The following is a 20,877-nucleotide window of genomic DNA, read 5'->3' on the forward strand; positions in this document are numbered from 1 at the left end:
TCCCAGACAGCTTGACCAAAGGAATGAGTCCCCCATTCCTACCTCTATCTTTCTCGCTTTCTTCAAGTGTACCTCACAATTTCTAGTAATTTGTGTGTGTGTGTGTGCATTGTATGTGTATTTGTATGTGTGCAGGGATATATGCGGGTACACTTCTGTGTGCTTGCATGCAGAAGCCAGAATTCGATGTTGGATATCTTCCTCAATCACTGTCCACCTTATTTTTTTAATTTTATTTATTATTATTATGTGTATGCGTGTATTGCCTGCATGTAGGTAAGTGCACCGGTGTCATGCAGTGCCCACAGAAGACAGAAGAGACTGCCGGATCCCCTGGGACTGGAGTTACAGACAGTTGTTAGCTGCCATGTGGGTGCTGGGATTCAAACCTGGGTCTTCCGCAAGAACAGTGTTCTTAACCGCTGAGCCATCTCTCCAGTCCCCGGAGTTTCTTACTGAATCTGGAGCTCACTGAGTCGGCTAGACTGGTTGACCACTGAGCCCCAGAGATCCACTTGTCTCTGCCTTCCCTGTGCTGGGATTACAGATACACACCTCTACGCCCACCTTTTTACGTGGTTGCTGGGGATGGAACTCAGGTCTTCCGACTTGCTTTTTTTATTTTTTTAAATATTTTATTTAATATTTTTATTTTATGTGGATCCCCTGGAACTGGAGTGTTTACGGATGATTGTTAACCCACCGTATGGGTGCTGGGAACTGAACCTGGGTCCTCTGCAGGAACAGCCAGTGCTATTAACCACTGAGCCATCTCTCCAGCCCCAACTCTCTTGCCTCCTACTTGTAAGGCAAGCACTTTACTGACTGAGCTATGTCCCCAGCCCTATTTCCAGTAATTTTGTTTACTTTGCCCTCCTGCCTAAACTTTCAGCTCTGTTAGGGATGCTGTCCATGGAAGCAACACAGCACCTAAAATCATAGAGGAATTCATTCCGTATCTGTTCCGTTAATGAACCCGGGGTCTTTCTTTGTCCAGTGGCCTGGCTTAATTAGCCCAAGGGAGAGATCAAAAACAGCCACCAAAACCCATAATCACTGGCCCTACTGGTAATTCCATCTCTATCTGAGCTCAGATACACAACAGAAAACAGTGACAAGAAGAGATAGGGCCCCGAAGGCCAAAGAAACGAAGGGTCTTGCTCCAGCCAGAATGAACATCTGAAAACTCAGGATGCTGAACGTGTAACATGGAGGCCAACATGCTATTTAACACCAACTACATACTACGTTTTGCCCATACCAACTTGGGAATCGTCCTGACTTATGTAAGTATATATTTACAAAAAATACCAAACCATGTGAGAATTAAACAGTGATTGAGTGAAAAAAAAAGTCTTATCATTGACAAATGAATATATAAGAATTAATGATTAGGTTCAGTTCATATGATATGGCTTTGCTGGGGGTCTTGCACTACAAATAGATGAATGATATGATTCTGCACTTTCTAGCTCACCAGCTTACTCAGGAAACAAAATGCACGTTTATTAAGTACTCCAAGAAACCTATAAACGTAAACAATAGTATACATTAGCTTTTCAACGTGCTTTGGAGGCCAAAGTGAGTTAGAATTAGAGAAAAAAATACAAGAGTTTTGACTAAGGTTGTTAGAGAGAATAATTGGACAGATTGGCATCAAAAAGTTATAAAGGTTTAGAACAAGGGCTAAGGATGGGGCTGAGTTGGTAGAGAGCTTGCCTAGCTAGCATACACAAAGCCCTGGGTCCAATCGCAGCATCAAACCAACTGAGCACGGTGGCCCACACCCTAATCCCAGTAGTAAGGAAGTAGAAGTAAACAGGAGGTAGAAGTAAAGAGGGTCAGAAGTTCAAGGTCATCCTCAGCTCCATAGTAAGTTCCAGGCCAACTTGGGCTACAGGAGACAGTGTCTCAAAATAAAATTAAAATAAAGTTATAGAACAGAAAGAGGAATTTATTTTGTCATTAGGTACAGATCCCTTGTTTATAGATGCAGAAAGTGCGCGCTGCTCCCCACACACCTGGTTTCTGCAGTACAGGAAGGTCTAGGAGACTCCCAAGCTCTGGGCCTTTCCACTGCATCATCAGGCCATTTTAGAAAAAGGTGGGGTGAAGAGCCCAGAATGAGTGAGCAGGATGTGGTGGGGGCTACAGCAACAAGACGAGGCCAGGACTGCAGAGACGTGACAAGAAAGGATTGGAGGTGGACTGAGGGTGGCCAGTGGCTGCCTTCTTCATAGAACATCCTTATTTTAGGCCTGTTGCCTTGCCAAGCAGCACCTGAGTCATCTCCCTCAAGGCTAGTGACCAACCCAAACAGAAGAGCCCAAACATTGCTCCTTTCACCCTGGGCATCGAGGGTGCCCACCAAATATTTGTTGACTGTCTTTAATTCTGATACCGGACCTTTAAGGGTGAGGGTCTGTGCATACTCCTCCATAGAATGTTCTATTTGTTAGGAAGATTCAGAGCAGTAAAAGAAAGCAATCTCTCTTACAGATAACACACATTGCTCCTTTTGCATTCAGATGCTTTTGCTGACATGGAAATATGGAGTTGAGCTGGAAGACTGTGGCAGTGAGTGGAAAGATAGCATAGTCCTGCCATTTGCCCTCTCCCTTTGCTGGTTGAAGCTGTAACCCAGCATAGACCCATATACCCCGGGTGTGGTCCCCTTTCTCCAGCCTCCCCAAAGAAATCTGGATCCCAACTCTACCACTTAAGAGCCACATGATCTTGAGCACCACTTTGACTGCTTCGAGCCACAGATAACTCATGACAGTGCTCAGCATGGAACATACGAAAACAGGAGCTTCGTAAGCATTAACTCCCCTTTGCTGCCTAATAAAAGTGACCCACGCAGGCTGAGGAAGTGGCTCAGCTGTAAAAAGCTCACCTTGCAAACATGAAGGTCTGAGTTGGAGCTCCAGAACCCTCCTGAAAACAGCCAGGTGTGGTGGTGTGCATTTGTAATTCCTAAACTTGGGAGGAGTCAGGAGATCCCTGGGGCTCACGGACCAGCCAGCTTAGCCTACTTGGTGAGTTCCAGGCCAGTGAGAGAACTTGTCTCAAAAAATAAGGTGGTTAGTGTCTAAGGAACAGCACCTCAGGTTGTTTGTCCTATGACTTCCATAGGCATGCATACAGGAACGCCAACACACACACACACACACACACACACACACACACACACACACACACACACACACCCTGGACAAGGTACTTATGAGAGGTCTGGGTAGGAGAGCGAAAGTAGACACTGCACAAACAAAAGGAAAGGAATCCTAGTAATCTTCTGGCAAGTGTATGGGTCTTCTGAGAAGACACAACTCTGAAAACTTTTCAGAGTCTGGGGCAAGAGCAGAAGCCCTCAGGGAAGCAGAAGACCAAGAGAGCCATGGTTTGAAGCTAGACTGTGATACATGTGTGCAAAGTCCAGTGCCATCAAGGGAGTTTTGAGCATCGATTCCCTCTCTGAATCCTTCCAGCCTCAAGGAAAAGTAAGAAAGTTTTAATATTACTCTAGGAAGATCCTTGTGGCTCTATGGTTCAACGGCTTTAATAAAAACCATGGCAAAATACAAGGTCCAGGACCAAAGAGATCTCCTCCCTGGCTGTCTTTCCCATGGAGCAAAAGCCAAGTAGACAAAGAATCTCATCAGGACCTCATGGACTTTGTGATCCTCAGGATGGCTGTTGTGAATAGAGGAAGGGCAAGTCTATGAACTAATTTTATCTTGGGGAATCTCTACGTCCCCCTAGGTTCTGGCTATGTTTGAGGGAAGTTAGCCTGCAACGTATTACAAAAGAAACAATCTCCCATCTTCTCTTGCAAGATATGGCATTCTATAAATATGATTTCTATTCTGTTGGTTGATATTACTAAATTTTTCTGTATCACTGATGACTTTTCTTACAAACTATCAACTTCAGAGAGAAAGATGTTGACATCATTAAATATGACTGTAGATTTTTTTTATGTTACTTTTATCAGTTTCACTGTGTATTTGTAACTTTAGTATTTGGTGCATGCACATTTAAGATTGCTATTTCTTCTTGGTGCTTTGATACTTTTATCAATACATAATATTTCTCTGAATATTTTTGCTATTAAATATTTATTTGCCATTAAAAAAAGGAAACAATCTCACCTATCTCAGGCAAGAAGGTAAAAATAAGCCCATTGATACTATCTGTAGCTTTGACCATAATTCACTCTAAATAAGACCCCTGTCCTTCTGGAGTTTTCTCTTACCTTCCCTTCCAAGCTGAAGAAAGAGAAGATAAAGTAGGATTCCAAAGTGGAGGGCCATCACACCAAAGGGTGTCTCCATTACATTGCAGTCACTTAGCAACATGGCCCAAGGGGTGTCTAAAACTAACACATTCCCTGCTACTGAAACTCCCTCAAGCTACGAGAGAGCTTAAGACACCAGTGGTACCAGACCCAAGAGTCTGAGAATTTCCCACTGTCAGTGTTGGAAAATCAGAGACACTTGTGCTACTTGATTTGGGTGGGCTGATACAGCTTTTCCTTTCCAAATTATTTGTTCTTATGAAATCTAATGCATTTGCGTTCTAGGGTGGCCAATAAAAGTGCCACATACTAGGTGACTTAAATAGTATAAAAATATTCTATCACAGGTCTGGAGTCTAGAAGTCCAGAATGAAGGTGTCAGCTTCCTCCAAAGGCTCTAGAAAAGCATCCACGCCATGCCTCTCCCCCATCTTCCAGCAACCTCAGGGGGTCCTTGGCATGTGGATACCCCACACCAACTCTCCATCTCAGATGTGGCTCCAATTATGTGGCCTCCCATCTTAGCCCTTTGTAAGAGACTATGTCTGAATTTCCCTTTTTTATACAGACACAAGTCATACTGGGTTAGAGACCCCTTAATCCCGAATGGCCTCACCCTACGTATCTCTATCTCCCATAACTCTATTCCCCACCCCACCCCCAAAAGAGGTCACATTGTAAGATACAGATGGTTAGGGTTTCAGCATCTTTACAGGAAAGGTGAGAGAGACAACTCAAGCCCCTCACACTTGGGTCTTCAAATGTAGACCCAAGGGACTGGGGAGATGGTTCAGCTGATAAAGTGCTTGCTTTGTAAGCTTGAGGACTTGAGTTCAATTTCTAGAGCCCACATACAAAAAAGCTGGGCCTGGTGGTGCATGCTTATAATCCCAGAGCTTAAGAGGTGAGAACAATGGACGGCTTGGGACTTGCTGGTCAGCTGGACTTGCTGGTCAGCTGGTCTACCTTTCTTCCTGCACACCAGTAACAGTGAAAGACCCTGTCTCAAGGGAAAAAAAAAAAAAGGGTGGGGGGGGACTAGAAAGATGGCTCAGTGGTTAAAAGCACTTACTGCTCTTACAAAGGACCCAGGTTTGGTTCCCAGCATCCACATCAGGCAGCTTACAACTGCCTAGAACTCCAGTTCCAGCGCTTCTGATGCCCTCTTCTGGCCTCCACTGGTACCTCTATGTATATGATATACATATATACCTTCAGATATGCACACATGCACGTAAAATAAAATAATGTTTTTAAAGGATGGGCAGTGGGGGCTAGAGAGCTGGCTCAGCAGCTAAGAGCACTGGCTGCTCTTGCAGAAGACCAGAGTTAGGTACTCAGTATGTACATAGCAGGTAGCAACCATTTGTAACTCCAATTCCAGGGGATCCAACGCCCTCTTCTGGCTTCTGCAGACATTGCACACATGGGTACACTTATGTGCACACAGCAAAACATTCATACACATAAAATAAAAATAAATATTTGTTTAAAGTAGGCAGTGTCTGAGAAACAGTATTTGACACTGTCCTCTTGCCACCACCCCCCATACATGCACACAGGCATACACACCTGCACATATATACACCCACATCCATCCAAAATTAATGAGCAAGAATTCAGTATTTGAAAGTAATGTTCTCCCAAAACAAAAGACCATGAATATTTACTTTTTCCTCAAAAAATAGTGCACTGAGGGACACACCAACACAAGCTGCTCCCAGACAGATACTGACCTGTAGTCTCTCTCCCCAGCTCATAGCTCCCTCCTTCCTGACCTGCCACGTACTCAGTACATTCTAAGTACCAGATAACTTTGCCCTTGGACTGAATCTGTACCAAAGTTGTTCATGTGATAGGTGAACCCCATTAGGTTTCACCCAAGTAACAGTACATTTTTTTGACCTATTCAACAAAGCAGGGAGGGCTTCCTGGGGAAAGGTGCCAGAGAAGGCTGAGACTAGAGCTCAGCATCTAGAAAAGCAGAGACTGAGGCAGGAGGATTGCTACAAGCTGTAGGCCAGCCTGAATCACACAGACAATTCTATACCAGTCTTGGATACATAACAAATCTCTGTAAAACCAAAACATGTAAACTATTTCAAAAGTAAAAATGAACAGCACTCTGGAGACAGAGGCAGGCGAATCTCTGCGAGATCAAGACCAGCCTGGTCTATATGGTGAGTTCCAGGACAGCTGGGGCTACAGGGAGACCCTGCCAAAAACAAAATAAAAATTAAAAAAATTAAAACCAAAAAGGAAGAGAAAAGATGTGCTACGTCGTCAGAGTTGATCCCCGCTCTCTTTAAATTCCCTCAAAGAAATAGTCAAGCAGAAATACCTTAAACCTTAGCTTCAGGTCCATAAAAGTTAGGCATTCAGACAAGCATGATGACTCATAGCTGTAATCGTAGCACTTGAGAGGCTGAGGCAAGAGGATTGCCGTGGGTTTGAGGCCAGCCTGAGCTACAGGCTGAGACCCTGTCCCATCAAACCAAAAGCAAACAAAGGAGTTGGGGGCGAAGGTAGAGGAGGAGGGGAGGGAGGGGCTTCCTCGCTGGTGTCTTCTAACATATTATTTCTACACTAGTTTTATCAGGAGCTGGTTACCCAAAGACAGATGCCGAACAAGAAGCTGATCACATTTCTCAATCTTATTTGCAAACAAGCGTTCATTTCCTGCTTATCAAGCGCAGTGCAGGGACTTTGTCCATTCAAATCATTGTCTTAAGCCAGTGATACAAACCACTGAACAGGCTTCGCCCCAGCCAGAGCCTGGATGCTCAATATCATTGAACTCAAGGAACATGTAATTCGTATTGAAAGGTGTGATTGCAGACCAGTCAGCCAGGTAATCAGCCCCTGATTTCTCTTCAGCATTCTAGACCAGTTGGAAATCTTAGCCTAAGAGGAGGCTGGAGGGGATTATCCTGGAAGTGTAGTATCCCTTTTCAAATATAAACACCGGACTATTATCCCAGCCAGTTAGCCCCTCCTTACGGAGCACTGTGACCCAGGCAGTGAGCACAGGGAGACCCTGGATCTGCCCAGGCAGCTTTCTCCAGGTCCTGGCTCCACCGGGTTCTCTATCAGCTCAGTCTTCTTCCAAGACTGTTGCAACCTTAGGATGTCTCTGCAGTCTGAGCCTCCTCATCTCCAGCTTGTTTTGCAAACATTTGGCTGCTCCGTGGGAACCTGCCTCAACCTGAGGCCTGAGATCCCTCTTGGCTGGGGTGGCAAGGCTTCCTGAGAAGGGCTGGTCTCTTTCCCCTACTCCAACCTGATAGTTTGGAAGTTTCAGACTGGAATGTGTCTTTCTACCATTCGTCCGAAGATAGAATGCCAGTTCTCCATTCTCCAAAGCTAATACTGGCATAAAACTTGGTTGAGTTTTTAAATGGGCCTTCATATCACAACAGAAACTAGAGATAAATATAAAATAAAACTACAGGCAGACCTAAGTCTCTGTTCTGACCCTGGGTGACCCTCTCCTATGGACAAGGGTACCACGTGACAAAGAAGACCGTGGAGAAATGTGCTTGTTTCTGTATCAAAGGTTGCTTTCTCCATTTTCTTTACGGGGCTTTGCTTTACCCAAACTCACAATGGCTAACATAGTTAGACAGCAAAATAAACATCAGAGGCCATAAAATACTGAGTCTTTCAGGCTCCAATGGAAACCTGCAGCCAGCTACCTGCCCCTGTACTCTGAGGGAGGGCCCAGCATATAAACAAAGTTTGCATGCAAGACTCCATGTATTATCAACATATCATGTTCGGGCTCCTGCCAGCCTCACAGCAGACACATAACTCTACATTATGTAACGTAGAGACCAACAAGGTCCAAGAAAAGAGGTGTTTTGTTCTTTAGAACCTATCTTGTACCCAGGATCAAAGTCCTCTGTATTAGACTGAGGCGTGCCCAAGGCCTTGTTCCCCTGAAGTGTCAGGCCACTGCATCTCCTTTCTTTCAGAAAATGCTGAGTTTGGAGTTTAGATTCCTAGCCAAAGTCCCTTCTAGTGACTTCCAAAAGCACCTCCCTTCCCCCCAACCCTCTTTCACTGTCTTTGTCTCTCTCCCTTCGCTCTCTCTTTTTAAAACAATTATATTTATTTATTATGTGTGTATGTGTGTGCATGCACACACATGCACCATAGCACATGTGAAAATCATAGCACAACAGGGGAGTTAGTTCTTTCCTTCCACCATGTGGGGTCCCAGGGATCGAACTCAGGATATTTAGCTTGATGGCAAGGTCTTTACCCACTGCACCATCTCACTTCTCCTCTTTTCCCTCTTCCCTTCTCTTCTCTTCTCTTCTCTTTTCTCTCTCTCTCTCTCTCTCTCTCACTATGTAGCCTTATTGACCTTAAACTCACAGAGCTCCTCCTGCCTCGGCCTCCTGAGTCCTGGGATTACAAGAATGTACCACCATATCTAGCGTCAGAAGAGTCTCACCACCTTCTATCGTAGCATTCTTTTCTTCCCAATGCTTTATTATAACACCTTCCAAACATTCAGAAAACCTGAAAGAATTGTAAAGTAATCGCCCCAAGAAATACCTTAAAGATAGCACTGCATGGCTCTTGAATTCGGGTCCTTTTTTCTAATCAGGGGCAATGTTTTTCTTTTTATTGCATATATTTATTTATTTTGGAGGCACATGCCACAGCATATGTGTAGAGGTCAGATGACAACTCTCAGGAGCCTGCTCTGTCCTTCCACATGTGGGTCCCCGGGATGGAACTCAGATCATCAGGCTTAATAGCAAGTACCTTTACTGAGCCATCTGTCCAGGCCCTAAACAATGTTTTTCGTATTTGTCCTGGGAAGCCTGTGGTAGGGAGAGACTAGGACCAGACGGTTTATCTGGTTATCCAATTGTAACCCCAGGTTTTCTTTTCAGAGATGAGCAGGGCCCAAGTTTCAACTACAGACAGAACCTGGGTTTCGTTCCCAGTTGCTCCAGTTACAAGCTGTGTGACTCAAGATGTGTCTTGTTAACACTGTAGGCTTGGGGCACTGCCCTAGCACTAACGACTGTACCCCTGAACCAACATTTATGTGGAGAGCCCTTTTCTGGGTACCTGGCAAAGGCTCTTCTTCAAAGCAGTGCCCTGAGGACTCAGACTTCTAATTCAGAACACTGGCTGTATGGTTATGATGAGGCGGTAGGAAATGTTAAAATTCCATGATGGAGTGCCTCTCTGTCATAACACAGAAACAGAAGTCAGACACGGGCTCTTGTTCACGTATACCTTTTATTGGCTGGGTCATCTTTTTTTTAAGTGATGGAAATTTATCAAATCTAAACTCTGACCATATGTTCCACTGTAAACATAGCTATTGACATGGTGGAAATCTATCCAGACTGGTTCATCCCTTGTCTGTTCAGCATAAGGACATTTTCCACAGAGGGTGCCATGCAAATTCTAAGCCCTAAAGATTCTGGGGCTGGTGCCCCATCCATGATTAGCCCTTCCTGCAGCGAGGGTAAAGCACTGGTTTCCTTTAAAGCAAATAAATGGCTGCCTTTCAACCCAGAAACCATTTGAATGCCTCTAACCCTTTCTTTGCCCTAAACTCTTCCAAACTCGGTTGACTCAGGATTCTCCATAAGAGATGTATCAAAGATCTCTCAAGCCAAAAATATATGTAAATAACTAAAAATAAAAGGAGTGGTCATTAACTTTGGGGTGGGTGGATTTGTGGTATATACATATACGTGTGTGTATGTGTGTGTGTGTGTGTGTGTGTGTGTGTGTAAAATGCATGTTTTTACAAGTATCTATGGGTGCACCGGTGTGTACATTCGTGTGGAGGCCACAGGTCAATATTGGCCACAGGTCTCTCTTCAATCAATCCCCCTTACTTTCTGAGACAGAGTTTCTCACTGCACCTGGAGGCCACGATTCACTTAGACTTCTCCCCAGCACTGATAAGAGGAGCATACTACTGCACCTGGATTTTCATGAGGATGCCTGGGATCAACCCCAGGTCCTCATGCTCACAGAGCAAGCACTTTATTGGCCGAGCGATCAGCCTAGTCTCTGGACACTAACTTTTAACAAGGTTTCTCTGAGTAAGACATAGAACTAAAGCCCAGAGATCCAGTTTTGTTTCCTGATGTCTCAGACCAAGTAGATCCATAGCGAGAGAGAACCCAGGAGTTCTGAATCCAGCATGCTCTTGTGTCTGGGATCAGGAATCATTGTCACTCAGCAAATCCAGAGTCCTGGGCATGAAGCCTGATTGAACTGTAAAGCAAGTGTTTCCCAAGAAACCAGAAACACGCCACTGATACTGTCTTCCTTATAGGGATGAAGTCTAAGAAACTCAAGCTAATGGACACGTATGATACATTTCACATCCAATGTGGGGATGGAGAACATACTAAGACTTCAGTGTTAATAAGAGAAGAACACCACGAGCTGGAGTTTGAGACAGAGTCCCAGAAAAGGGACAAAGATTCCCTGTTGGTATGAACCAGCAGACCCATCAGGACAACTGCCCCAAATGAGACTTACAAGCACATCCAGAACTCAACCCACACAAATAATATGTTGATAAAATCAAAAGAGGAGAAAGATAGAGGGGAAGGGGATGTGAGAGAAGAAAGTTGACCTAGATTGTAAGAATTACAAGGAAGGGCTTACTTGGTGGACAGACACCCCTGCCAAAACTTCATCTGGTTACATAATTCCTTCCCTGGGCTACGGACATTCACCAGCAGCAGTGGGCATGTCATTGTACAAAAACAATCAAAGATGGGAAAAGAAAGTGAGGTTTGAGGTGGCCTGGCACCGCAACTGTGCATACTGCCCTGTTTTTCAACTAACCCACAGCCCAGTGATGGTAAGCCAAGTGTCCTTCACGCTGGGCCAGACTTTCCCACCCCAACTTGGGGGTCTGCCAGTTTTCACTGGCTCTCTTACCAGTGTCAAACCATCTTGTGAAATGACAGGTACTTCCTGCTTCCTATCACACCCCAAACTCAGACATGCCACCTCTCCCTGGGTATCTACCCCAAGGCTCCATGGGAAAGAGCCATGGGGATTCCTGAGGACACAGAAGCCCCTGTTAAGGAAAGAGCAATACACATAGTACTGGGACTTTCTCTACTCCTTGGTTTTCTTCCAACACTCTTGCCTCCCCCATCCCTGACCACGGCCAGTGCTCTTTGGTCCTGGTCCCCATTTGTCCTTCTTTGTGCCCCAGCCTCCCAACCACAAGGCTGTGAGGACGTTCAGAGTTACAGCTTCCAGAAATTCTCATCGCCATAGACCTGTCTGCCTACCTCCCACCTGTCCTCCAAAGACACAGCCAACAATCCTTTCTTTAGTCCCACAGAGAAAGGGCGTAACTTGGATTGCTCAACAAAGCCTCTGAGCCACCAGCATCTCATGCCCCCAAAACAATAGAGTTATATTTTTCTTGGACTTTATTTGGTTTCTCCTTTGATTCACAGAAAGAATTTCTTTCCCTTTCCCTGACCACCCCCCCCCCAACACACACACACACAGTTTTCTTAATACACCAGCTAGGCTCTTCAGAACTTCTGGAAGGATTTAACCACCAGCGACCTAGGGAAGATGAAGTCTTGGATCCTCAACTTGAGTGACGTCAGTGAGCTTGAGAAATGCCATGTCCTGGGCTTTCTCACACGTGGGAACTTCTCTGGGGAGTCTACATCCCATCTCTGATCTGTTTGTTTTGGATGCTAATCCCAGGACGCTGGGTGAGGTGTGAGGCAGACTGACCTTTCCTGTTCTTTGAGTCAGTGATCTAACTCAGGTGCTAAGTGTTGAAAATTCAAATCAATGTGTGGGCCCCAGTCTGAAAACCAGGACAGTAGGAACAAAGGGGGGTTTGGGGGGGGTGACATTTGATTTGGGTTGAAACAAACAAAATACCTACCCAACTGCAACCAAATTCAACATCACCAAAAAAGAGATTTTGTGTTTGGTGGGAGGCATACATCAGGAAGAACAGGGCATGAACTTGACCCCTCCTGACAGTGCCTCCTTCAGCTTTACCTTTGTTAAAGAAAGGACATTCAGAAGACCCACCATCCCACCCCAGCTTCTCTATCAAACATGTTATCTAATGGAATATCTATTCTGATAATGATAGGTATGTGGTTTGGACTAGCTTTTTAAACCTAGGTCTTCTCTTACAGGTCAAAATCTCCTGTAGGCCTGAGCCAGTACGGCTTAAATACCTGAAGAAATTCAGACAAGACCATTTTCTACTTTCTGTATGAGGAGACCCAGATGTTGAGAAAGAAGCAAAGTATTTTACAGACGGCCACACTGGGACACAGAAATCATGTTTGGGGCCTAGGAAATCTCTGATTTAGAATTATCATTCAGATCTAGTCATGGCTTATATCTATAATCCTAACACTAGGGGGCTGAGGCAAGGGCATTGCCACAAGATTAAGGTCAGCCTGAGCTACATAGTGAGTTCCAGGCTAGCCTGGGCTACAGTGTAAAACCAAGTCTTAACTAACAATTAACAAAGAAACAAAAATTATTTTGACATAGCATTTCACGTAGCCCAGGCTAGCCTGAAACCCACTCTGTAGCAAAAAATGACCTTGCACCCCTGATTCTCCTGCCTCTGCCTCCTGAGGATTACAGGCATGCAGTACCCTATCCAGTTTATGCAGTGCTGAGGTCTAAATCCAGGGTTTCATGCATATGAGGCAAGTATTCTACCACTTGAGCTACATCCTAGACCCCCCCCTCCCCAAAATGTAATATTATGATCTGAAACAGATTTAGAAATTTATTGTTTTGACAAAAATGGGCTTCTGGGTTTCACCAGATCTTCTGACATCTGTTTGGGCTTTATTGCATGACAGCCTTCAAATCTTCCATCTCCCTGAGGAATAATCTACTGCGCTCCCATTTAAACAATCCCAGCACGTGGGGAAGCCACCAGGGGTGTCCAGGGCTTTTCGCCTACCAGGAGGAAAAGTAAAGCAGGTGGAACTGGTTCCCACAAATATTTGTGGGGTTCTGATTGCTTGCTAGACATTTTCCCAAATCAGATAATAGTTTCTAAAAAATACTAAATTCATTTGTGAAACAAATGCTCCCCTAAAGTTCTCCATGTATAAGTGTTTTCAAAATTCAGCAATTCACTCTTTCGTTGTTCTAACATGCTGCTCTAAGAACAGATGATAGGATTATAAAAGGAAAGAAAATCTTCCTATTTTCTCTGCTCCGAGCAAGCACACCCATCACACAAATGTGCACGCCTGTGTGAAATGAAGACTGTCTAGTAAGATTTATGTATATGTCATAGGTGTAAAAATACTAGACCTGTCTACACCTGAACTCCGACCGTGCACCAATTTCTTTAAGGCCCCGCAAAAAGAGAAGAAGAAAAGGAAAGCCCAACAACACCCTCAAGGACTCAGCTGCCCTTTCTCTGCTGCCCAGTAATTGCTAGCAGAAATGGGCTGTAATGAAGAGCCATTTTAAAGGAATGCCAATTCAGTTCTACTCGGGCCTGAAGAAGATCCAGGACCTGCCTTTGTTCCTAGCCTGGGCGTTTTTGACAAAATAACAATACCTTCTTTCAGAAACTGCAGGGAGATGAAGGGACGACTCTCCTCCCCCAGATAAGGGCTGGCAGAAGACATGAAGGCTACCAACTACCAGAAGGTAGGCTGTGTGAATCCCTAGGGTTAACCACAGCGTCAGCCTCTTAGGAAGGAACAAGGTGGGGGCAGCAGGAACAAAGGACCTCACTCCCAGAACCTTAGAAGGCCCTCCAGGACTCAGTGTCAATGGGGGCAAGGAAGGCTGCATAGCCTGCAGAAACCCCAGGTTCTCTGCAAACTTTTCCTTCGCCATCCGGATGTGTTTGCAGTCTGAGGCTGTACTATAAGCTGACTCCTTCCAAGAGTCTGAGGTTTAGGGTTTGGGTGAGTTTGGTGGCTGGCCTTTCTCCCTCACCTTTTTATTCACAGTTTCCAATACACAACGCACTTTAGAATATCCATGGAAACTTCCGCAGTCACAAATTCAGTACAGTGCTGTGAGCAAGTGTCAGCAACGAAGGCACCCAGAGGGACAAGTCATGTGGCATGAATGTGTCACTCTCTTTTTCTAGTGGGGCCATAATGTGGTGTTTCTTTACAAAGGGCCACACTGACAAGAGTTTTCACTAAGAAAGGGGCAGCCACTGCTTACAGGATGAATTCAGAATGTTCTTCATCTTGAGTGGGTTAAAGTGAGCCGTCACAACACAGAGCCAGGCTTCAGAAGGGACCAAATGCTCTGCCCTTGCTCAAAAGCCTCCCTGAGTTTGCTGAAGGTGCATGTTAAGTCACCATCCTGCCCCCAGCTTCCCTGGCTTCCTCAGAGTGATCTGAGCTCAGGGCCAGTCCATACAATATGCTATTATTGAGCTAACTGACCTTGCCCTCTTGAACTCTCTGTCCCCATTCTGCACACCGTAGTCCTTCAGTACCCACAGGGGAATGTTTCAAGGACCCTCCACAGATACCAAAATCCTGTCTCAAGTCTCATATCAAACCCTGTGGTATTTGCATAGAACTAACACACTTTACTTATGACACCTGAAACAATGCAGACACTGTGTAAATGGTAATTATACTGTTGGGGAGGGGGGGTGACGGGAGAGAATAACCTGTACCTGTCCAGTAGAGGCATCATATTTTTAAAATATTTTCAGTCCATGCTACAGAATCTGCAGATAAGGAGATCAACTTGTAGTCTCTGGAGACTGTCCGAAACAAAGGTCCTCATCCAACTTTCCCCATTTTTCAGCCGATGATATAAGAATAGCTGTGAAAAGTAAAAAGACAGAACTCAGCTGAATTCTTTCTTTTCTCTTTTCTTTCCTTCTTTTTATTTAAGACAAAATCTCATGTAGCCCAGGCGGGTCTCAAACGCACTATGTAGCCCAGGATGAACCTGAACTTCTAATTCCCCTACCTCCATCTCCTAAGTGCTGGAATTACAGGTGTGCACCACCACACCCACTCTGTGCAGTGCTAGGGATCAAACCCAGGCCTTCATGAATGCTAGGCAAGCACTTTACCAGCACAGCTACAGCCCCAGCATCCTGGAGAAATTCTAAACTGGCTCTTCCATGAAGAAAGTAGCTAAAATACAGTGAAAGAAATCCCAAAACGATCACAGGACGGGAGTTGCAAGTCACTATAACATGGTCTTGAAGACGTCCTGCCAAACTTCTGTCTTTTGCCTGCTAGTTAGCACAGAGCCCTCCTCCATCTCTTACACGGGAACACCAATGTCTGTTGTACAGGAGAAGTGTGTTCCCATTCAGACCTGGCTTGAACAAGAGGATTCTAATCTCAGTTCCTCCTCAGAAGAATAGGACCTCCCCCGACACAGTACTTCAGCATAAGGGGCAAGTTAGAAGTCAGGGAAGACACAAGGTACAAGAGCAACCCAGGAGCACAGACAAGTGATGGAACACCGGCTATGTACAGCAGGTACCAAATGCAAGACAGCCATGGGGCTGCCAAAACTCTACCACGGACAACTTTATTTGAGGACAGCAATTCCTAAACGTGGCTTCATGGGGCCTCAGAAACCAACAGTTCTAAGGAAACAGGGCCAGGCCAAAAAAAAAAAAAAGAACCCTCAGGTAAAAACAATTCCCCCAGAGGCTGAATAGACATTCCAGCAATGTTGTCCACCGTGTCTTTGCACCGAGTTTCTGCATTGTAAACATGCGAGACTTGGCAGCTGTGATTACTTCTTTCCTGTTGATACTGGTTCCCACCCCCCTTAAAGAGATGTGAAATTCGGGAGAAGTGAATTAGCCAAATTTCTCATCTATAAAATGAAGAAAATATTAAAGAAGAACACCACGGAAGATTTTCGGGAGGGAAGGAGTCCGCACAGCACAGTCAAGGAAAACACTCGGCAAAAGGACAGAAGCCTTGCAAATGTTCCTTTTATTAATAAACATCCCAAGAAGCAAGAGAAGCCTGGGGGTGACAGTGGCCGGTCTGGGGTCTGTACTTCTGAAATGATGACACTTTCTTCAGGTTATGGAAGACAGCGGCATGCAATTTCTGCTTTGCAAAGTAAAACAGTCTTCACTATCTAGAGAAATCTGAATCCAAACAGAAAACGGCCACCTCAAGATACGGTAGCATAAAGTGAGGCAGAGGAGCCAGCCAGATGGTTCAGTGGGTAAAGATGCTTGCCACCAAGCCTATCACCAAGGGCACACCCCACAAGTTGTCATCTGACTTCCACACATCCACCACGGTGTGCACACACACAGACAAGAAAATAAACGAATTTTTTTTAATTTTTAAGATGAAATAAAGTAAGGTAAAATGTGTGCTGTAAAATAAAACATCAATGTTCCATTCCTCCAAACCCAAAAAAGTTCTCATGAAGAGAAAGGAGGCCTGTTAGATGAAGTCCAGTTCTGGGACTTTTCTCTGTTCCTGACGATGGCAACCAAACTCTGATTAAGGGACAAAATAAAGAAGCACACAAAAGCCTGCAGTCCCTGTCTCTCCATGTGACCCATCTGGCTGGGAGCCAAATGGGAGCCCAGGGAGGACAGTAAGGACCTGGAGGAGTGGGTCTGGGGGGCGGCACTGTGCTGACAGCAGCCTGTGGAATTCCGAGTGTGCATGGGGCTGTGAGGGAGGCAGGCGTGGCCCCAGAGCCCAGGCAGCCAAGGATCTGCCTCTCCCATTAGCTCTGTGACCTTGAGCAAGGGACACACTATTTTCAGAGCTACTGGTTCTTCACATGAAAAGCAAAGGGAGTAATTTCTTCCCCTCATGGCCTTCTGGAGACACCCAGGGAGCAGAGCTGAAGAGAGAGTGTGAGGGTGGTTCACAAGTGGAAGTGGGAGGCAGCGGCAAGGAATAGTCCTTAACAGTGGAATTATTTTTTCAGCCATAGGTGAGGGGGCAGGAAAGCAAAAGAGTGTGTGTGTTTCAGAGTGCGGAGCCTGTGGAAGGCTGTGCGGGTAGGGGCTCCCGTTGTGATGAGTGATTCTTCAGTGGGAGTCCAAGCAAAGGCTAGTTGTGGAGGGGAGGGACAGCCTCCAGCTCCAGTCTGGGTGGAAGTGGATGAAGCAAGAGGTCACAGGCTCTAAGGTGGCTGAGGGGAAGCCCAAGGCTTCTCCTCTCCCAGAAAGCACCCCAGATTCCCACCACAGAGTAGCTGCCCCTGGCTGGAAAAGAATATTGAGCCCTAATTCCCCCACCGCATCACCCCATGCAACTGAGCAGATTTCACCTTAACCAACAAACAGCTAGGACTCTTTTGACATTTAGTAAGTTCCTGTTGAAGTGCACTCCCATCCCTCCCACACCCACACCCAGACCAATAGAGTACTCATTCCTGAAACTAGGTACCCCCCCCTTTTCCTCTACCTCTTCCAAGCACATCACAGTTCAGACCGAGGACAAGGGTGGAGCTGGGCAGCTTAGGTTTTAGTTTGTCTCCAGTTGGGTAGGACACAGGATGCGTAAGCAAAGGATTCTTCAAGGTGCCAAAGCTCCGAGACAGAGACGGGCAAGACCCCATACAGTCACTTCTACTCTCACTTCCCCTTTAAATCGCACACCCTCCCTTCCCCAGGAGGGGCTGAGGACTGTTCACTGTCTCAGGCTCTGGGACCAGACCATAGTCTAGTCCCTGGGGCCATCTGGGAGTGACTGGCCTTCCGACTTCAGGTACCTTCAGACACACACACACACACACTTACACACATATACATATTCATACACCCATGCACTTTCTGAGAGGAAGATTATGGATTGCCATTGCCCCCAACCCTCCCAACCATCATCCATTCATCTCAGCTGGGAACAGACTGTGCTTAGAAAAGCAAGGGAGAAAATCAGGAAGAAACAGTATTTCTGATCATTGTATATTTAGGTAGCAAGTTCTGGGCGGTTTAGAGGCTCTGATGTATTAATAATTATTTCAGTTTGTAGTTTGATTGTTTTTTTCAAAACCTGTAAATCCAGGCCAGAAATGTAAAGACTGCATGCACTCTGAAAGTTTTATATCTGTAAGTCCAAACATTCTGCAAAGGAGCATCGGCCAGGATTCCCTACAGGAAGAAGTCAGAGGGCAGGAAATCCAGAAGGTCCTGGACAAAAATGAAACACTGAAAGGATTCCTGAGATATGCCATTAACTGACCCATGGCCTCATTGTGCTCTGGAAGCCTCAAATCCTACTGTTAGAGACTCACTGCTCTGGCTAAAGACTGGCATTAATTCTCTCAATGAACATTTGTTCATCAGTCGATTTGGCGTATTAGCGACACAGGGAAAACAACACCATATACTTGTCCTAAGGGAGGTCATTGTTTGGTGATGAACACAGACAGACAGACAGACAGACACACACACACACACACACACACACACACACATACACACACGTGCACTCAAAGGACAAACGTCCACACAGTACCCAGACAAAATGTGATAAGGACAGAAACGTTGGGCAAATATCTATGACTAGGGATTCTTCACATCTCCCAGTTGGGTTAAACAGTTGAACTCCAGTCAATACCCTCATCAAAGTCTGACTACCTCTGAGACGAAGAACATGGTAACCTTTGTTAGCAATTTACTCCATAGTCTGGAAACAGCTCATATTTTTCCCAAGACAGGAGTAGGTAAGGGCAGCTTTTATCTGGGAGAGACACTCCCCCCTTCACTCCCAGCACAAGTGTTAAAAAAGTACTGGAAGGAAGTCTCCCTACCAACAACAAAGGATAAGTCAATACAATAACCCAGGATTTATAAGAATCATAAGAGAAACTAACCTTTCCCTGGGCTCATTCCTAAGACTCTCAGGCAACCTCCCTCCCACCTCTGGGTTTACCTAAAAATCAAAATGCCTCAAGCAGAAGTGAGCTTAGAATACAGAAAAACAAGGACAGAAAAAATGGACCAGGAGAACCCGACTTCACGTCTGTCTGTTGACCCCACACTGAGCCTGGTAGGTTGATTGAGAGAAGACAGCTCAGCTCAAAAATCCCTACTGATGTCAACCATGGGTCCCAAATCAGACCCAAGTTCCCACAGAAGAGTTTGAATGGAGGGATCCTCTCAAATACTAGGAAAATACAAAGCCATCAAGGGCTTTTGCTCTTGGCAAAATCTAAAGAGAAAGGCAATCTCGGAGTCTCCAGAAACCCCACCTTCCTGGGCCTCTTCCGGAACCACAATGCTCAGCCCACTCAGCCTTGGGTCTGTGCCACCCTCGCCTCCCCTAGAGGATTTCTTTGCTTTTGGAAAATCATCTGGAAACTGTCATCACCACTGTGCTGGTTGGCAGATGTCCCCCGAAGAGAGTGAAGCCTACCACACACTACAAGGCATTTCTGGGTTGAGACCAAGAAGGGGTCGGGGAGGGGTGGGGTGGCAGGGAAGATGGCTCTGTTAGAGTATGCATCACCAGGGTCAGAGGAGGAAGAGATGGAATGAGGGTGCCAGTGAGTCAGTTGGGGATCATTCCCTCCTCTCATTTTGCCCACCCCTCCCTGCCTGTGCCTCCATGATGGAGCTGTACGTACTAGAGGCTCTTCTTTGTGGTCAGGTTTAAGTCTGTAACAGTAGCAGAGAGAGTCTTAGACCTAGCTGAGGCCATAGGATAAAGCCAGGTACAGGTGGACAGAGGCTGTGTCCTGCCAGACCTTGAGATGAGTTAACAGCAGAGACCAGGGGCCAGCCCATCTGGATGTTCAGGATGGCTTAAGTGTGCTCACTGGGAAAGATGGGGCAGATGAAAAGTGACAGAGACTGAATGGAGGGGACAGGGTTGCTCAGTTTCTGTAAATTGCAAGCACTAAGTTAGCTGTCTATAGTTCTGGGTATGTCTTATATGGTTGGGGTCCAAACTAAAGCTGTATTTGAAACTCCCTGAGGAGACGCTGCAGAGGGACCCCTGGAGGCAAGGGAACACTGGATATGTAAGGTGAATGCCTAGTAGTGTTTCCTTAATAGAACCTACCCACTTGCCTTTGTTCTTACCACAGAGAACAACCCTCAGTCAGATACCAGCTAGCTCCTGGCTGCACTGGAAAACGTCTCAACCTTCCAGATGACTGTGAGGCTCCGGGAAAGCCAGTCTGAAAGAAAAGATTAAGCCTCTGATATCTGAACCTGCTGTGACTTTACCCTGCTCAGCAGCCCTAACTGTTTTGCCCCTGGACATGAAGGCAACCAAGAGTAAGCCCGTCCTCTTCCCCTCTATTCAGTGAATTAATCTTGTGAGCTTAGCAAGCACCCAGGGAGAAGTCATTTCTTTCGGTTTGCATTCTCTCAGGCCTCCGTGGCAAGGTTCAGCCAACCTGGAAACTAGAGGAGAAAGCGAAGCAGTTTCCAGCTCTAAAACAACCCACCTTTCCCATTGGATATAAATGTGTTCTCCCCTAAAGAAAGTGATAGGAGTTAGCTAAGTGTGGTGGTGAACGCCTGGAATCCCAGCATTTGGGAAGGTGAGGAAGGAGGATCATTGGTTCCAGACCAGCCTGCGCAAAATCACAAGATCCTGTCTAAAAGGAGAAGCGGGGGG

General features: G+C 45.8%; 1 long non-coding RNA gene across 1 annotated transcript in view; it reads right to left on the reverse strand.

Moving 5' to 3' along the window:
• Positions 1 to 15,115, reverse strand: part of LOC115067330 — a 94,458-nt gene extending 79,343 nt beyond the window's left edge. The window contains exon 1 of the long non-coding RNA XR_003846754.1: positions 14,970 to 15,115. This is a non-coding gene — a long non-coding RNA (uncharacterized LOC115067330). The remainder of the gene's footprint in view (positions 1 to 14,969) is intronic.
• Positions 15,116 to 20,877: the final 5,762 nt, after the last annotated feature.

Source organism: Nannospalax galili, unplaced genomic scaffold (genome assembly GCF_000622305.1).
Source record: "Nannospalax galili isolate Female #2095 unplaced genomic scaffold, S.galili_v1.0 scaffold145, whole genome shotgun sequence".
Lineage (NCBI taxonomy): Eukaryota > Metazoa > Chordata > Mammalia > Rodentia > Spalacidae > Nannospalax > Nannospalax galili.